We start from the raw sequence: 16182 nt of genomic DNA, 5'->3' as shown, positions 1-16182 counted from the left end.
CCTGTAAGTACTCAGTTTTCTTACTCAGAACTCTGTAAGAACTGTGACATGGGTTTAATGTTCCCAAATGAAATTTTCGACTTTCAAGGCATTCAGAAGCCTACTACACTCAGTTGCTCTTGGAGAACAGTCTCACACTTTGTAGCCTCACACTCATGATGGAGCAGAGGATAGGTTTTAGTTTATATTTATAACTTCTCCGTCTGTCCTCAGTGCCTCACTTCACCAGAGAGGACTTCTCAGATGTAGTTTTCCAGCCTCTTTGCAGTGACTCGGCAGCATGCAGCAACCTGAAGAAAATTTAAGGATGTAACAAACAGTAGCTTCCAGGGTTGCTCCTTAACTAACAGCTTGAGGGTACACTGCCTCGTCTGTCATCAGAAGGTGCGCAAAACATCCTGTTATGCCCCTGTTTTGATTGAGCAACTGCTTTATATCACTATCTCTGTTTAAATTTTCACCGTGTAGAAAAGGCAACAAGCAGAAGGAGGAAGTCATCTTATTCTCTAGGGTACAATTACTGAATAGACTTTGATCAAAAGACCTTGCCCAGCTGCACAAAAGGTTTAAGAAATTTCATTTATGCATCCTCAATCCAATAATCCACAGAGAAGGCATTTTCAATATTATGTTATCGACAAGTGTCACACCAGTTTGCTGTGTCCCTCTATGTCTTTATGATTAAATCTGGTAGAAGCAACATCCTGTGCCCTTTCCTTTGAAAGGCAGTTAGAAGGGAAGGAGATTTATTTCTTTTAAGATAGCAAAAACAAGAAGATTAACTATAGGACCACTGTTGCAGCTGTAAGCAAAGCAATATGAAATCTCACATTGCCTGTTTTCCAGATGTTTGATGGTAAGATCTTTCTTGCTTTGGTTTCTGAAGTGAGAAGTTTCACCAGGTGTGGAGAATTTCTGGTCTTCTACTCACCATCTTACTGTTATCCCAGGGACCAACTGCTGATGTAGCAAACTGTCCTCTGGTTCTTAGTCACAAAGATCAACCAGTCTATAATTCAAAACACACACTGCATCACGGTAGGTAAGGGCCAGGCTTTTATTTGTATTAGTATATCAATTCTGGGATATTATATATTTTAATACTCATTTACTAGCAATATGTATAACCACGCATAGAAATAACATGCTAAGCAGGTTATTTCAAGGTCTGAAAGCTGAAGTAACTTTTTGGCTTTGAAGCTGATTGTTAATGCTCTTATCTTTAGGCAAAGCGTAACAGAATCACAGAATTGTAGGGGTTGGAAGGGACCTCCAGAGATCATCGGGTCCAACCCCCCCTACCAAAGCAGTTTCCCTAGTGCAGGTTGCCCACGTAGGCATCCAGACAGGCCTTGAATATCTCCAGAGAACGAGACTCCACAACCTTCCTGGGCAGCCTGTTCCAGTGCTCCATCATCCTCACCATGAAGAAGTTCTTTCGCATGTTGGTGTGGAACTTCCTGTGCTCTGTTTTGTGGCCATTGCCCCTTGTCATGTCTCCACAGACCACTGAAGAGAAGTTGGCCACATCACTTTGTCTCCCACACTTAAGGTATTTATAAACATCTGAGATCATTTATTGTACCTGAATAAACAAGTCATGAAGCAAGTTCAAGGGGGGGGAACATAATATTAGAGTCATAGAGAAGCTGAATACATACCAGACAGTAATACGTGATTCTTATTTATACCACATTGACAGTGGAGATAAGCAAGGTATGAATTTGTATCTGCATAACAAAGATATTGTATTGTTGCAGTCACAATCCTGTGACAACACCACTGAAAAAGATGCTGGCAGTGGAAATGAAATTAATCTACTAATTAACATTAAACATAACTAATTAACATTAGTTAACTTCACTTTGCCAGACAAGTATTGAATTATTTTTATACTGACATTGTATTAGTAGGGTCATTTAAACACAGACATCTACTTTCTTTTGTCAGACAATTAGTTCTAAGTTAGAATCCTAAACCTAGTCTCGGAAACATGTGCATAACCCTAATTACACTAGAAAACATTTGTGCACATCAGTGGGATATCCTTGGGAACCAACGAGTAAACTTGCTTACTAGCCCTTTACAACTCAGTTTTGAAGTTGGCTTCTGTAGAGATACAACATTAAAGCTGTGTAAAGAGACACTCCTTTTCATCTCTGTGTATCTCTTAAGTAGTCCGTGACCAAACTGTGAAATTACATGGTGTATTTTATGTATGCTTTTTGTTTTGTTTTTTTTAAGAGAAATTTTATCAGGGAGGACAAACTAAATTGAGATGTGAACATCAGGTAGTTGAGAAGTCTTTTTAATACATAGCATTGTGAACCAATTCCCATACCAATCAGGTTTTATAGGTGAAGGTAACTAGTAAGCTAGCAGCTAACAAATGATATATCAACCAACATTTCATGATTATGTTTCATATAGAAGTAGAATAATATTCTTTTAAAAGTGCTGCCAGAGCAGAATTATGTTCATAGTGGTAGATTTACACATAATCAGCTAAAATGACTGGATAACTTGGATGTAGTACCCATAGTAGTATTTTTGTGACATGTAAGAGACATTAAGCAGCACTGAAGATTTTAACAAAAATCAAAGTTGCTTATATTTAATACCAGATACCTAGGTATTGGAAAAGGAAAAAAAAATTCTCTGTGAAATTGGATAAAATACGTGAAAACTGCATCAAAAACAATGAAAAACTTGATGCCTGTGGCTGTCACTCTACAAATAATAGAATGTTGAAGAGTCCAATTAATCTGAGACTAAAATTAGCTACACCAGGTGTCACAGAGCTACCATTAACATTCAGGTTTGAAATAGCAACATGTTTTTAATAGTGCCATAAATTGTTTATACTAATACTATTTTTGATAGCATAGTACAGTCTTAAAGCTCCTTGCAATTTCATTATTTATAATGGCATTACATAGCCATGCACTTTCTAAATTCACTGAAATGAGAATGAAACTAAAGAGCTAATACACTCTCATCTGTGTGTTTTTCACAAAATTGAATACAATGGAATATTTTTCAAAATAACTTCAATGATTAAAGTCAGGGAATTAATGACAGTGTATATTCAGTGTGTCAAATTAAATTATATTTTTCAGTCCAGTATCTTAATTCAGTGGATAAAAACTGCATCTCACTTCACACACAAAGGACGTCCTGAGAAGTCTTAAAAGTCATCTCTGAGAAAGCAGGTCATTGTGTGTAGCCACAAAGACAGTGATTAGATGCAGAAAGATTCACATAGTTAAAAAAATAAGATACTACCATTTAAACAGACATGTTTCATTTCCTCAAGTAGTAAGTATTTTGCATATACTATAGGGTATATGGATATTATCCAGTAAGGGATATGGGTATTATCCAGTAAAATATCTGTAAGTTCTTTATATACAAATAACAAGCTTGGGGTTTCTGTTTATATACATATAGTTCTCTCCTGTATGCATGCAGAAGTTTAAGAAACTCAGTTATTTCATTTTGACCACAACAGCTGTAGGCCCTGCGTATGCCTGAACATAATCCAGGAACTTTGCTCAAGTTCCTTTTGCTTAAATCCCCTGAAAAGTCTGCTGCAGTAAGAGTTCTCAGAGCATATAATAGCATCGGGGGACCTCACATGCTGCTGCATTATTCTTTCTTTTTTTTTTTTTTTTAAAAGGAGTTGCCGGATGGGACTATCATCCAAGTGGTTAGAACATGTGCCAAGCTGTATAACATCTTGTGCTTGGTACCAGTGAATGGCCTTTCTTACTCAATATTAACATTGACTGTGATTACTCTCAGCACAACTGAGCATGAAAAAAACCACCAAACTACTAACTTTCAAATTAACACTGTTTCAGGCCTGAGAAAGAACGGTGATCTTTGAAAGACTGCAAATAAATTTTAGTTGTAATGTGTTTTCTGTATATGAAATTTATGTACTATAAGCATTCAAAGCAAGCCATCCTGCTGTTAGCTTGAAAAAAAAAAAGTGTTACAAAGGATTTAATTTGTCAGAACATACAAGAACAAGATGACATCTTGGGTGCAAAATGTCAAAACACTATAAAACATTAAGACTTCTGTGTTCTTACTGTAGCCTTGAAACACTAGAGATACTGGATTTATTAACTGAATTTTAATTATATTCCCCACCTTTTAGTTGTTTCCTACCTCCATGATTTGTCCTCATTTTTTTTTTCCAGTCTGTTCAGTCTTGAAAAGCAAATGAAGAGTCTGTACAATCCTGAAGTTCTGTCAGCAGCAAAGCTCATCTGAACTAGTATTTGCTTTAGTCAAAGGTAGTCATGGGTGCTTCAGTCCTTATGGACAACTTTGTGGCATGACAAATGTCCTGAGGAAGAATATGATTTATTGTAAATGCCTTATTAAAAGAGGAAAGAAAGAACCTAATAAGCTAACATAATAACAAACAGCATAATAATGGAATCTAAACAGTGTATAAACACCTTTCCCAAAGCCAGCGGCACAGTCTAACTTGTCCATGTAACCTCTTATGTGATTGTTTTGAGACATTTGATAAAAGCTAATAACAAGAAATAAACTGGATGTTCTGAGACACTTGACCAAGACTGATAAGAAGTAAACTAAAAAAAACAACCAACAACCACACACACAAAAATAAATGAGAACCTGTAGTCAGCCTTATTAAGTGGCAAATTCTGCTGACTAGTATGATAGAGAACTATTAGGCAGAAAACCTAGCACATGGATAATTTTACTAGTATCAACAGAATTTTGTTTATAGCTGAGTTGATTTTTGCTCTCTAATATGTAATATATACAGATTAAGTGCTAATGGAGAGCTTACTGCTGCGTTAGACAAAAGGAAGGTTACTGAGGAGCTTACATTCAGCAAAAGAATTCATAATTGGATAGTGAAGTTCTTCAGCTTCTGCAATGAATGAAGTTATGCTAAATCAAAAAAGCGAGCACCCTCTTAACAATTTCTTCTGAAGAAATAAGTGGCAAGTATTGAATGGGATCTTTTTTCTCTTGCCTTGAACAAAATGGTAGCTCATTTAGAAGCAATCGGACCAAGTGAGCTGTCACTTGAGTCCACCTGCAAAGACAGAAAAAATGTCTTTCATATGGATGTAACAAACACTTCTGTTACTGCAAACAACAGATGTAATGATTTTCCCAAAATACTGGAAGACCACAAATACAGAACAGTAAAAAAATACATTTGATCTTCAGTACCATCCATCTTTCTTTCTCAGGCAATTTTATAAGATCATTTGACCCTCTCAGCATTTGTATTTAATTAATGTCATTTTTTCAAGTAATGTTTTATGCAACTTAAACACGCATATTAACTTTCTTTTCATATACCGGTTGAGCTAGGGAAAATATGTACATAAAGTTCATGCCAGCACAGCAGAGAAGGTCATGTAGATGCTTTAGGCTCTCACCCCCAGCATTAATTTGTTGCCATGTCATCAAAATTAACAGTGAAAAAAATACATTATTCAATCGGTAAATTATACCATTAGTGCTGAATGAATCTCCTCAAATTTATTACATGAATGGATTTAACGGTATTTTTGTATTCCTTTTTTTTTTTTTTTTTTTCCTTTTTCAAAGATTCTGTTCAGCCAGGATTAAAATATACATATATGGAAACTTGCTTCCACTTGCAGGTCCACTTGTAATTGCTTTTCATCTCACAAACTGCTTGATATTCTGAAGAAAACACATGATATGTAGAATGTTTTCATTTTGAAAATCATCCATCAATCTTACAGTGACAAACAACATATGTCTCTCTAAATACTGTAACACATTTATATTGCTTTAGCCTTACATTACACTAAATCTTTGTTGCCCTAAACACTGAATTCACACCAGTAGATCATCAGCTGGTTATTTTGTCAGCTAAACAGCACTTAGTCTCTTACTTCATTGTCAGCCTGAAAGTTAATTACACTACTGTGTTGTTATATTTCTGGTATTTGGGCCTCATAAAAATGTAGGGGCAAAAGCAAAGCTAGAGTTTCTGATCCAAAAGAAGGACAGATTACACACATTTAACCACTCTCAAATCAGTATCTGCTGTTTATTTCTGTGGGAGTCCTGACATGAGTAATGCTGGTAAACAATGCAAGTACTTGAAGAAATACAGCTAAAATACCACATAGAAAGTAGTGCCACCTTCTGAATCTTCACCAAACTACAGGTATCCAAAAATACTATGTAATCTTGAAACAGTAGTTTTCCAGGAAAACTATCATATATAGACACAAAACAGAATAAGGTTCTGTTCAGTAATTTTTTTATAATCAGTTACACCACTATATTTTGATTTCAGGCTTAAAATAAGAGCTTTCATTCTTACATGGTTTTTAAGGATTTCAGGGAAAGCAATAGTAATTAGGAGCCAGAGCAATTGCATCCACATAGAGCATATCCTTGCTTTACAGTCCCTTATAGCTCCTGACTCTAATGAGTATGGCCATTATACTTCAACTTTTTCCTTTGAGTAAATCTAGCAAAAGTGAACATAAGTTACTAATGGGTTTACTGTACTGACCTACCCACTTAAATTAAAAAGTTGTCAGATTCTTAAAAGCAGTAAGATTTTTGCTGGAGCAAACAAGCAAAAAATCATTCTCCCCAAAGAAATACATTTGTAAAGTATCTCATACAACTTGTGTCTGAACACAAGAGAACTTGCCTGATAAACGTTTCTTGTTACAGTAAAACAATTCACATCAGCAACCTGAATTGCAAACCATACTTATCTCTGCAGCAGTGAAGCGGGGAAGAAGGAAGAGAGCTGAGTGTACCAGGTGTAAGGAGTTAGATATGATGGCACAGCTTGGGGGGGTTGTGCACCAGCAGGCACAGCTGCAGGAGCTAGAGCTTGTTTGGGACTGGAGAATGGTGCAGTTGTGGTAGTGCTTGAACAAAAAAGGTGTAGTGTGAGAGGGAAAAACAAAGTATTGCCTAGTGGTTGGTGAATAACTTATTTGTCCTTGTCACTACTAGGGTGACATAGTTGCAGATACCTTCTAGTTTGAGTTACTCCAAGTCCAAGCTGGCCTGGAAAGAAAATGGACTGGCTGACTTCTGGAAAGCGAGTCACCACACGGGTGCTAGTGACTACAACTAAGCCCTCCTGCTCTGCGAGCAAGGCAGCAGAATTTGTGTAGTTATTAATGCTTTCTAGTTCAGCCTGCTCCTAGACTGAGACATGTATGAAAAGGACTGAAGGGTGATGAGCTAGTCGTTACTTCGGAGTCCTTTTCTTCAGTGTCTGATGTTATGATTGTATGTACTTTTCTGCTTGTATTAATTTTCTTTTTTGTTTCCTTGGTCTGGCCTTTAAAAGTAGCATTTTTATTAAGTACTAAGTGGTGGTCATTTTGTTTGTAGGTCCTGCAGGTTGCATTAGATTTTCCTCGATTCGTGCCAGTTAGAACCCTGATAAGTTACCGAGAAGTCCTTACCTTACAAGAAGATGGGAGAGAGACAAGGTTAGTGACTTTGATCAATATGTTTGGTTTTTTTTTAACCTATGTTTGATTGTGTTTTGCAAGCATTGCCTTTATAGTTTTGAGAGTCTCAGTGTGCACAATGACTGAACTTTGTTTCCTATGTAATGTCACAACTGATAGTATGATAGTATTCATACTTAAAAATCAAAAAACGCATAAGTAATTTAGAAAATCTGGAAGTACAGGATAAAGTTGCTACTTTATCAAACTTAAAAAAAATTAAAAAGTCTATCTGTTGCATGTACAGAAAGACCAAACAAAGTTATCATAAGTTTTTACTTTTTTTTTTTATTTATTTTCATTCTTTCCCACTTGGTAACCTATTAAATTACTGTCCAGATAACTAAGTTGTGTAAAGTTTTGCTGATGATAGTAATAGTGTGGTGAGCCTCTTCTTTGTGGTTGTAGTTGTCTCAGTCCAGATGAGAGAATGAGTTGTTGGCCCTCAGACTTCAGGCTGTTTCCTGAGTTTCTGATGAGTATGGAAGTACGGGATGAATTTAAGTTCTTGTAGATAAATCAGCGTGTCCAATTTAGCTAGCCTATTGTGAGAGATAACTTTTTATTTTCTTACTTTGTTTTCCTCAGAATGCCCTTTTTTTTTTTTTTTTTTAGCTTTCTGAAGTCTTTGTCTTTAAAGTCTGTGATGAAAAGGTTCAAGGGCAAGGGTTCTTTAATCTTTTAGATGCATGCAACTGGTTATCACTAGTTGGCTTGTCATGTTGACACTTGTTTTGTACTCATTGAGAAAGCTTAGTTTAGAATCTACCACTGCCTCATGGAACAATTAATTTAGAAGTAATGAAATACTGCTGCAGTAGAACGTAGAGATTTAAGCTGTATGAAATTTAATGTGTGCGTAAAACTGTGTCACAATTCTATACTGCTGCTTCTGTGTTGTTTTCTTTATGATACAATAAACTTTGAAACCAGAAAGAGCTATTATTCAGGTAAATAAATAAGATGAGAACCATTCTTGGAGATGAGTGATACTTCATACAGTTGCTACACGTGCAATTAACCTTTTACTAACTTGCCTTCAGGGTGCCTGCTTAAGGTTTTGAACTGAGAAACCAAATGTAGACTTTATCACAGCATGGGTTTTCATGGCTTACATGACTTACTCTGCTGAGTGTAAATGTATAAGAAAAGAGTTAAACACGTTGCTCACATTTTGTGGGTTTTAACTTACTTCACAAAACATCAGCATAACATGTTCTAAATCATTTGTTTTTGTATTTTGTCTCAGCTGAACAAGGGTCGCGTATGTGGTCATAAAAGCATGTAAACAGGAAACTTTTTTTTTTTAGGCTGCTCTGTAAATAGACATAGAAATCATAGTAATACATTTCCTTGAAGTAGGTTAAAAAAACCAACTTCTTGGCCTGATTCTAGAAGACTAAAAAATTATTGTAGTTTCTTCATTTTATGACTATTAGTATAGGGGGCCTATACAGCAATTACTTGTTATAAATAGATGTTTTTGTGGAAGCCAAGATGTATTAGAAATGTAGTGTTTCTTTGAAACAACATAGCAGTGTATCTATATAAGACAATCATCGCAGATTTTCAAAATTTCTGGCTTTGATAAAGCAAAGATATTCCAGCATGGTGTAATGGATCTTACTGTGCAGGCACAGTGAAAACAGGCATGATTTGGCCAATTATGTTGTGCTACCATCTCCTGATGTCATAGCTCATGAAGCTGTACATAGGCTTCTCATTGACACTGGTCGTATAGGAGGGTACAGGTTTCATTAGCACTTTTTTTTTTTTTTTTTTTCTAATCAGGCAGTCATTGCTTTCTGGAGACCAAGACTGAACAGACTTGGCATCCTATTTCTAGGTGGCTGTTACAAGGTGTGTGATCCTCTGTTTGCTCTGTTTTGGTATGTATGTGCCCTTTTATCTACTTTTATTCTCTTTTTTCACAGGCTTCTGTTGTCTTTTCCATGCTTAAATATATATGCTTTGCCATATTTTCTGGATAATACGAAACATTTATGTTTGTCATGAAATTAATACTGAGTCATATGAGAATTGTAATTTCATTCTTGAGTACGTGAACCTGAAATCTTACCTGCTGTAACAGTGAAAAGGTGAAGTTACAATGAAACATCCTTGTTGATGCTGAGCTAGGGTTTCTAACTGTCTTTGTATCAGAGCTGAATATTATAGAAAGAGAAAATGTTTTCTGTTATTTCTCTAGACAATTCAAGGTCCAGTCTCAACAATTCAGAGATATTTTTGAGGAATACCGTGAGGTTCATTAAGGCTAAGAGATCTCTGTGTAGCTCGTTATACTAGACTGCTGTTCTCATATGGGGGATTGTTTGTATTTTACACATAAAATAATGCAGAAGTTGATAATGAGCCTAGAGAATTGCACTGCATAGCCTCTGCCTCATGTCTTATCCAGTCTGTGAAACTAAGGGTTCAGGGTTCTGTGAGAGGAGTTCTGATATATACACACAGTTACTGTTGAGCAAGGAATTTAATCTTTGTAATTTCCTGACCTTTGAGTAGTTCTCTTTGCATCCTAAACTGTCATTTTATGTAACTGTGTTACAGGAATAGGTCATTTTTCATGAAGTTAGGACTGATGAATTCTGTTAAGTGCAATGATGTGTGAGATGACGGCAGTATTCCATGCTGAGTAGTATATGAATTCTGAGAGAGGGATGCCCCAGCATTATTTGACGTCTAAAGCCATTTTTTAATTAGAAAGCGGAGCAGTAATGATACATGATTGTTTGTTTTGAGCAAGTAGTTGCTGGACTGGGCCTAGCATCACTGGCAACACAGAGTGTAGAATACAAATCACAGAATCAAGAATGGTTAAGGTTGAAAGAGACCTCTGGAGGTCATTTGCTCCAACCCCCCTGCCAAGCAGAGACACCCACAGCAGGTTGCTCATGTCCATGTGGCTTTTGAAGATCTCCAAAGAGGGAGACTCTACAATGTTTCTGAGCAACCTGTGCCAATGCTCAGTTACCCCACATTAGAGAAGTACCTCCTGATACTTAGACAGAGCTTACGTTCCAGTTTGTGCCCATTGCCTCTTGTCCTGGCACTGAAAAGAGCCTGGCTCTGTTGTCTTTGCACATTCCCTGTAGGTATTTATACATACTGATGAGATCCCCCCTGAGCCTCACTTTCATCAGGATGAAAAGTCCCGGTTCCCTCAGCCTGCTCTCATAGGAGAGGTGTTCCAGTCCCTTGATCATCTTGGTGACCTTCTGCTAGACTCTTTCCAGTATGTCCACAGCAGAGGTAAAAAAGTGTAATAGAGGTAAATGTCCACAGTGGAGGTGAAATAGCAGAGATAAAATTCTGATCTTTATCTTCTTACAGTGTCTTCTCAAATTCTGCAAACCTCACGAAAGCTTGCTAATAAGCAGATGCTAGCTACATACTGGATTTTTCTACTGCCTTTTTTTTTTTTTTTGGTTAGAGATTCCTACCTATACAGTAGTTTTATTTGCTTGCATGTCACTTTACCAGTTGGGCAATAAAAAATGGTTCATGTGCTCTAATTTGGAAAACTACTAAAGCACTTCTTGTATCTTTTTCCCCTTCCTCAATCAGAAATTGAATTATGTTCTGATAGTGAATGGGTTCATTAAAGAAATCAGTATTAATTCATGTTAAATGTTAACACAAACTCTGAACAGTCTTCAAATCACATAACCACTGTGAGCACTTTTCTAGATTCACAAATCCTTTAGATTAAATGGAAAAAAAGAACAAACACCACCAAAAAAAAAAAAAAAAAACAAAGAACCCCACAACTTTTTCAATGTCAGATGATACTTTTTAATTCTTGTTACTTCAATATATTCCTTTAAAACCTCGAAAGAGATAGACACTGTAAAGTATCTTGCTTTAAGTTTAAAAACATGAGATTAATTTCAGGGCTGGCATCTTTGTAATTTTCCTTGTGAATACAAAACATTTTTACTAAACCTGAAATGTATTTTCCAAAACAAAGAATATGGCTAATTGCTGGGGTGGGCCTCACTGTTGAAGTGCTGCAGTTCATGCAATACATAAAAGACATCCCAAAACTCATTTTATTGAATATAAGTTATGGTTCTCTCTGAATTATAAAAAACAAAACAAAACAATTTCAGTAATTGCCTCATGTGACTTCACTTCTCCTTCCTTGGATAATGATATCAGAGATTTTTTTGTGATACTCAAGGGGGACTTCCCTTAGGGAATTTCCTGTATCGGAAAGCAAGTGGTTGGATAAATTTGCAGAGCAGAGTACAAGCAGGCTTCTTGAAAATATGCTGACTCAGTGTCTTTTAAATTCTTGATTTGTCTTTTTATATGCCTGGAAAAATACTTGAGAACCAATCAAAAAATACCTCCCTCAAGGGAAGCAGAGATTTTTGCATCTGAATTAAAGTGGATGAAGTAAGAAGGTAGAAGGTGACTGTCATCCATTCATGCATGTCACAAACTCTCTGCAGATTGGCTTTGCCTTTTTTCTTAAGTGTTAGAAAAATGCAGTCTTCTGGAAGGCATACTTTTGTTTGCCTAAATGTTACAGGTTGAATGCAAGAATCATCTTTTAAAGACTCTAATTTTTACATTGTGTGTAGTAGAACAGCTACTTATGTCCTTCGAAGTCCTTGAATTTGTGTTGATGTGAAAAGAATTAAATCTTTCAACAGGGAAATAAATAAAGAAATACTGATAAATCAATTTAAAATAACATCTAGGGATTTCTTTAGAAGATCTATATATTATGGCATAAAAAAGTCATTAAACACAGTATGGAACTGCAAATGGAAATAGTTCTGCAGTAGCACAATAATAGAGAAGTGGTTGGAATTAAAGTGGGTGAAGAACACCGATTAGTCCTCCTAGAAGAGTAAGGAAAAAATGATACATTCAAAGCTAAAAGGGGAATATGGAAAAGTACTGTGTTTCACCTGATGCAGTACTCCTGAAGGAAAAATGTTTCTCAAAAGTGTGTTTTTGACATACCTTGTTAGACCTCTTACTCATAGAATTGAGAGGTGACCCCATTCTTGCATAGTTCAGCAAGTCTCTGTTCATATGTGCAAGTCTGAAGCTGTGAAACAGTTGGATGGAATGTAAATATCAGTAAGTGGCACTGAAAGAACCATTCAAAAATTCAAACAAAAAATGTGTCCTTTAGCTGAATTAAGCTCTGGATCTGAATTTGGAGAGTGGCTTGCTTGTTTAAATGGAGAAATAAGCTTTCAGTGCCAAATTCCTTTGAAGTTCAGGTAAGTTCAGATCATCTAAGTCATTCAGCTGTAAAAATTTTATGAGTAATAATATAAGAAGGATGAATAATATAAGAGAGTGGTGCTTACAAAAGTGATGAAAGATACTATCCTTGCCCCTTAGATTTTGCAGTCAAAATTAAACTGACATGACTCACTGATAGTAAGTACCTCCAGTGTAGGTTTGGGCACAGAAGTGGCTGATAGAGGTGTGGTTTTTTGTTTGTTTGTTTGTTGTTTGGTTTTTTTTTTTTTTTCAGTCTACTATCTTTCAAATAGCCACAGAAGAGTGAAGGTAAAGAGGAATAAGGGAAGAATGCTTATACTTACCTATGTCAATTTCTAAGTGGTTTAAATAACAAGCCTAGCCCATTTTATTTTGACAGGATTACTTCCATGTAGTTAATTTTCTCTCTACCCTCCATGCTGCAAGCATGCTGTATTATGATGATGTAGATGCCACTGTAATTCTAAAGCTGTAGAAGGACCCACCCTTCAGTGTTAGTGAATTGTTGGCTTAGAGTGGAAAGACTGAAATATCTTTATCAGCCGATCCTTCAGCTAATTGCCCTTCCACTTCAGAACACTTTTAAGTAAAAGTTCTGCACTGGCAAATACATTTAATGTCTTTGTTACTGATGAAATGCCAAAGCTTTCTTTTAACATCCCCTTTAGTGACTGATTTTACTTTTTCATGCTAGATGTATGATACACTTGAAAGCAAAATTGCAACTGTGAATCCTTGTCATCATTCTCCAATGGCTGAGGGAGGGTTTAGCTAGTTGTCACCTTGCTTTCCTGTGTTGCTCTGCATAGCAAGGCAGAGCTTGTTCATTCCATGAATTCTCTTCCCCGTTGTCCAGATAGTGAAGCACATAGTCTCCAATGGCCTTTATTTCAGGGTTTTGGAGGACAAGAATTCGTCTTCTGGTGTTCCTTCTCCTGACCTTTGAATTAATAGTTTTGCCCCACCCCCCCTTTCCCTTTCTTTGGGGTGGGCGGGGAAGGTGTTGGGACGAAGACCCATCTGTGATCACAGAATCGTCTAGGTTGGAAGAGACCTCCAAGATCACCTAGTCCAACCTCTGCCCTAACACTAACAAGTCCTCCACTAAACCATATCATTAAGGGCTACATCTAAACGTCTTTTAAAGACCTTCAGGCATGGTGACTCAACCACGTCCCTGGGCAGTCCATTCCAGTGCCTAACAACCCTTTCAGTAAAGAAGTTCTTCCTAACATCCAACCTAAACCTTTGGGAAGGAAAAAAATGAGGAGTGGAAGAATCAGGAAGAAGCTTACCACAGCAAAAAAGATTAGTGCTCTGGAGACAGTTTAAAAATACATCTGTACTTCAGCAGCTTATTAGAAAACTACAGTTCTTCATGAAAAATTCCAGATAAGATAAAAAAAAAAAAGGGGGGGAATCAGCCCTCCCTGGGTTCTTTGTTGCTAAGCTCTTAACTGTCTAGCATTAATTTTGATTTGTAATATTTCTCATATTTGTGGGGGGGGACTATAAGATGGACTAGAAGTTAAAATCTTAGTTGGAATTTCCAGTTTTGAAATCAGTAAACAATCATTTGTTCTTTTACTTCTTTTGAAGCTGTAGCAGATTATTGAGGTAATTCTCTGTTAAAAGTATTCTAAAATGTCTGATACCTCAGAGTAAGGATTGGTATTACTATGCAGTGAATGTAGATGGAATATGGGCAAGAACAGATTGATTGCTCTTTCTCTCTCCCTTCCTCTTATCTTCCCTTGCCCCCTCCTTCTTCTTTGAGGTAGTGCTGACTATAGTTCTAAACCAAGTATGTCCTCCAATTGTGGCATGCATTTCTTTGGAATATTTATAAGTCCAATTGAGTAACAAAAGTAATGTGATTACAGTAATGATGACAAAAATTATATCTCTGTATAGCTTGCTAAATAAGTGGCATATTTGATACTGAAAAATACCAGTAACATTACTTGATCTATGCTCAAAGAACTATAGTTGTCTATAGGAAATACTCGAGTACCACTCCATTTCTATACATTCTCTCTTTATAAAATGTGAAGTCTATGTAATCTTTTTTTTTTTTCTCATGTATGCTCTTGCATTTTGTATTGCTAGGGAAATTGTGTAAAAGGAAAACCTGTATTTCAGAACCAGTGTCTTACTTTTTCCTTTGAAATCCTTTTTCCTTCGTCAGAGATTGCATTGAAATAATCAAGAATTTTCAGATGACATAACATCCCAATTACTCAACAGTATCCCTTTCTTTTAATTCAATGAGTCAGACTCTTCACCATGCAAAATAGCATCTCAGATTATTTCTGATAGAACATATCCTTCATAAGTCACTGTTTAGAGCATAACTTAAAATGCTTTAGTTAATATGTGCAGGTACCTACCACACAAAGTATTAAACAGAGGAGATATACTACTTTAATTTTGTACTCATGATTGTTTTAAAGATTGTGGAAGGGCTTATATTTTCCTTTCCTTTTAAATTAGTATTAGATACTTTTAGAGCTGAAGTGGTAGCAAGAGCCTAAGCTTCCCTTCACTGTTTTCCAAATATGAACTTTTGCAACTGAAGTATGTTTATCAATGGTCAAATAGTTCTTTTTCTTAGTTAATTTACTTGACAAATTGACTCTTGACTATTGAAGAGTCTATTGACTCTTCTAACAGTAATCCTTGTGTTCAGTTACAAATACAATGAAGCTAAAATAATCCAGTAAGCCATTAAGTTGTCTTTTTTTTCACCCAGTTGTTTTATTGCTTGGATGCCTCAGTCTCATAGTGTTTGGTTTTAGGATGTTTATCTTTGTTAGTGTTTTCATTAGTAGTATCTCATATGTGAGTTTTCTTTGGCATCAAACTGGACAAATATTTCACTGATGAATTCTACATTTAGCAGCAAATTGTGTTTTTCATGAGCATAAACTGACAGAGGGAAATCAGGTAACTTTGCATCCGGCCATCTCCTGGGGATCAGGCAATACTCTTGATTCATATTATGAATCATATGATAATGATATGATTATGATTATTATATTATATGATATATTATATGATTATTTTATTATTTTATTTTATTATTATTTTAATATTAAATTATTATATGATGATGATTATATGATATGATTATTATGATAATGATATGATAATCATATGATCATAATATGATTCATATTATGCTGTCTTGTTAATGTCTGGAGAACAGTCTGCTTTGTGTTTTCCATACACAGAAAATAAGCCATCTATTTTTGGTCAGGAAAACGTACTTTGGAATAAGGGATACAAATAGGAAATAAAATAGGGAAAGATTGATATCCAAACTCTGGTGAGCCTTATCGCTGGTAAAAGGATGTACTTTTAATCTTCTAAGAACAAAGCTCATTGT

The 16182-nt window shown here is 35.9% G+C and overlaps 2 long non-coding RNA genes across 16 annotated transcripts in view; one reads left to right on the top strand and one right to left on the bottom strand.

Moving 5' to 3' along the window:
- LOC308195592 overlaps positions 1-16182 on the top strand; it is a 266452-nt gene that overhangs the window by 200499 nt on the left and 49771 nt on the right. For all 13 annotated transcript variants that reach the window (XR_013951644.1, XR_013951645.1, XR_013951646.1 and 10 more), the window contains 2 exons: positions 7402-7502; positions 9315-9412. This is a non-coding gene — a long non-coding RNA (uncharacterized lncRNA). The remainder of the gene's footprint in view (positions 1-7401; positions 7503-9314; positions 9413-16182) is intronic.
- On the bottom strand, positions 108-7284 carry LOC308195593. 3 transcript variants are annotated; one of them, XR_013951657.1, is made up of 5 exons: positions 6701-7284; positions 4874-5086; positions 4177-4357; positions 932-1009; positions 108-290 (listed from the first exon to the last, which is right to left on the bottom strand). It is a non-coding gene; the product is annotated as an uncharacterized lncRNA (long non-coding RNA). The 3 variants fall into 3 exon arrangements; XR_013951658.1 differs by lacking the exon at positions 4874-5086 and having other exon boundaries at positions 6701-7280; XR_013951659.1 differs by lacking the exons at positions 932-1009; positions 4874-5086 and having other exon boundaries at positions 6701-7276.

Source organism: Anser brachyrhynchus (assembly GCF_964034855.1).
Source record: "Anser brachyrhynchus genome assembly, chromosome: 5".
Classification (NCBI taxonomy): domain Eukaryota; kingdom Metazoa; phylum Chordata; class Aves; order Anseriformes; family Anatidae; genus Anser; species Anser brachyrhynchus.
The sequence above is the reverse complement of the archived record's forward strand: the minus strand, read 5'-3'. Positions and strand labels throughout refer to the sequence as shown.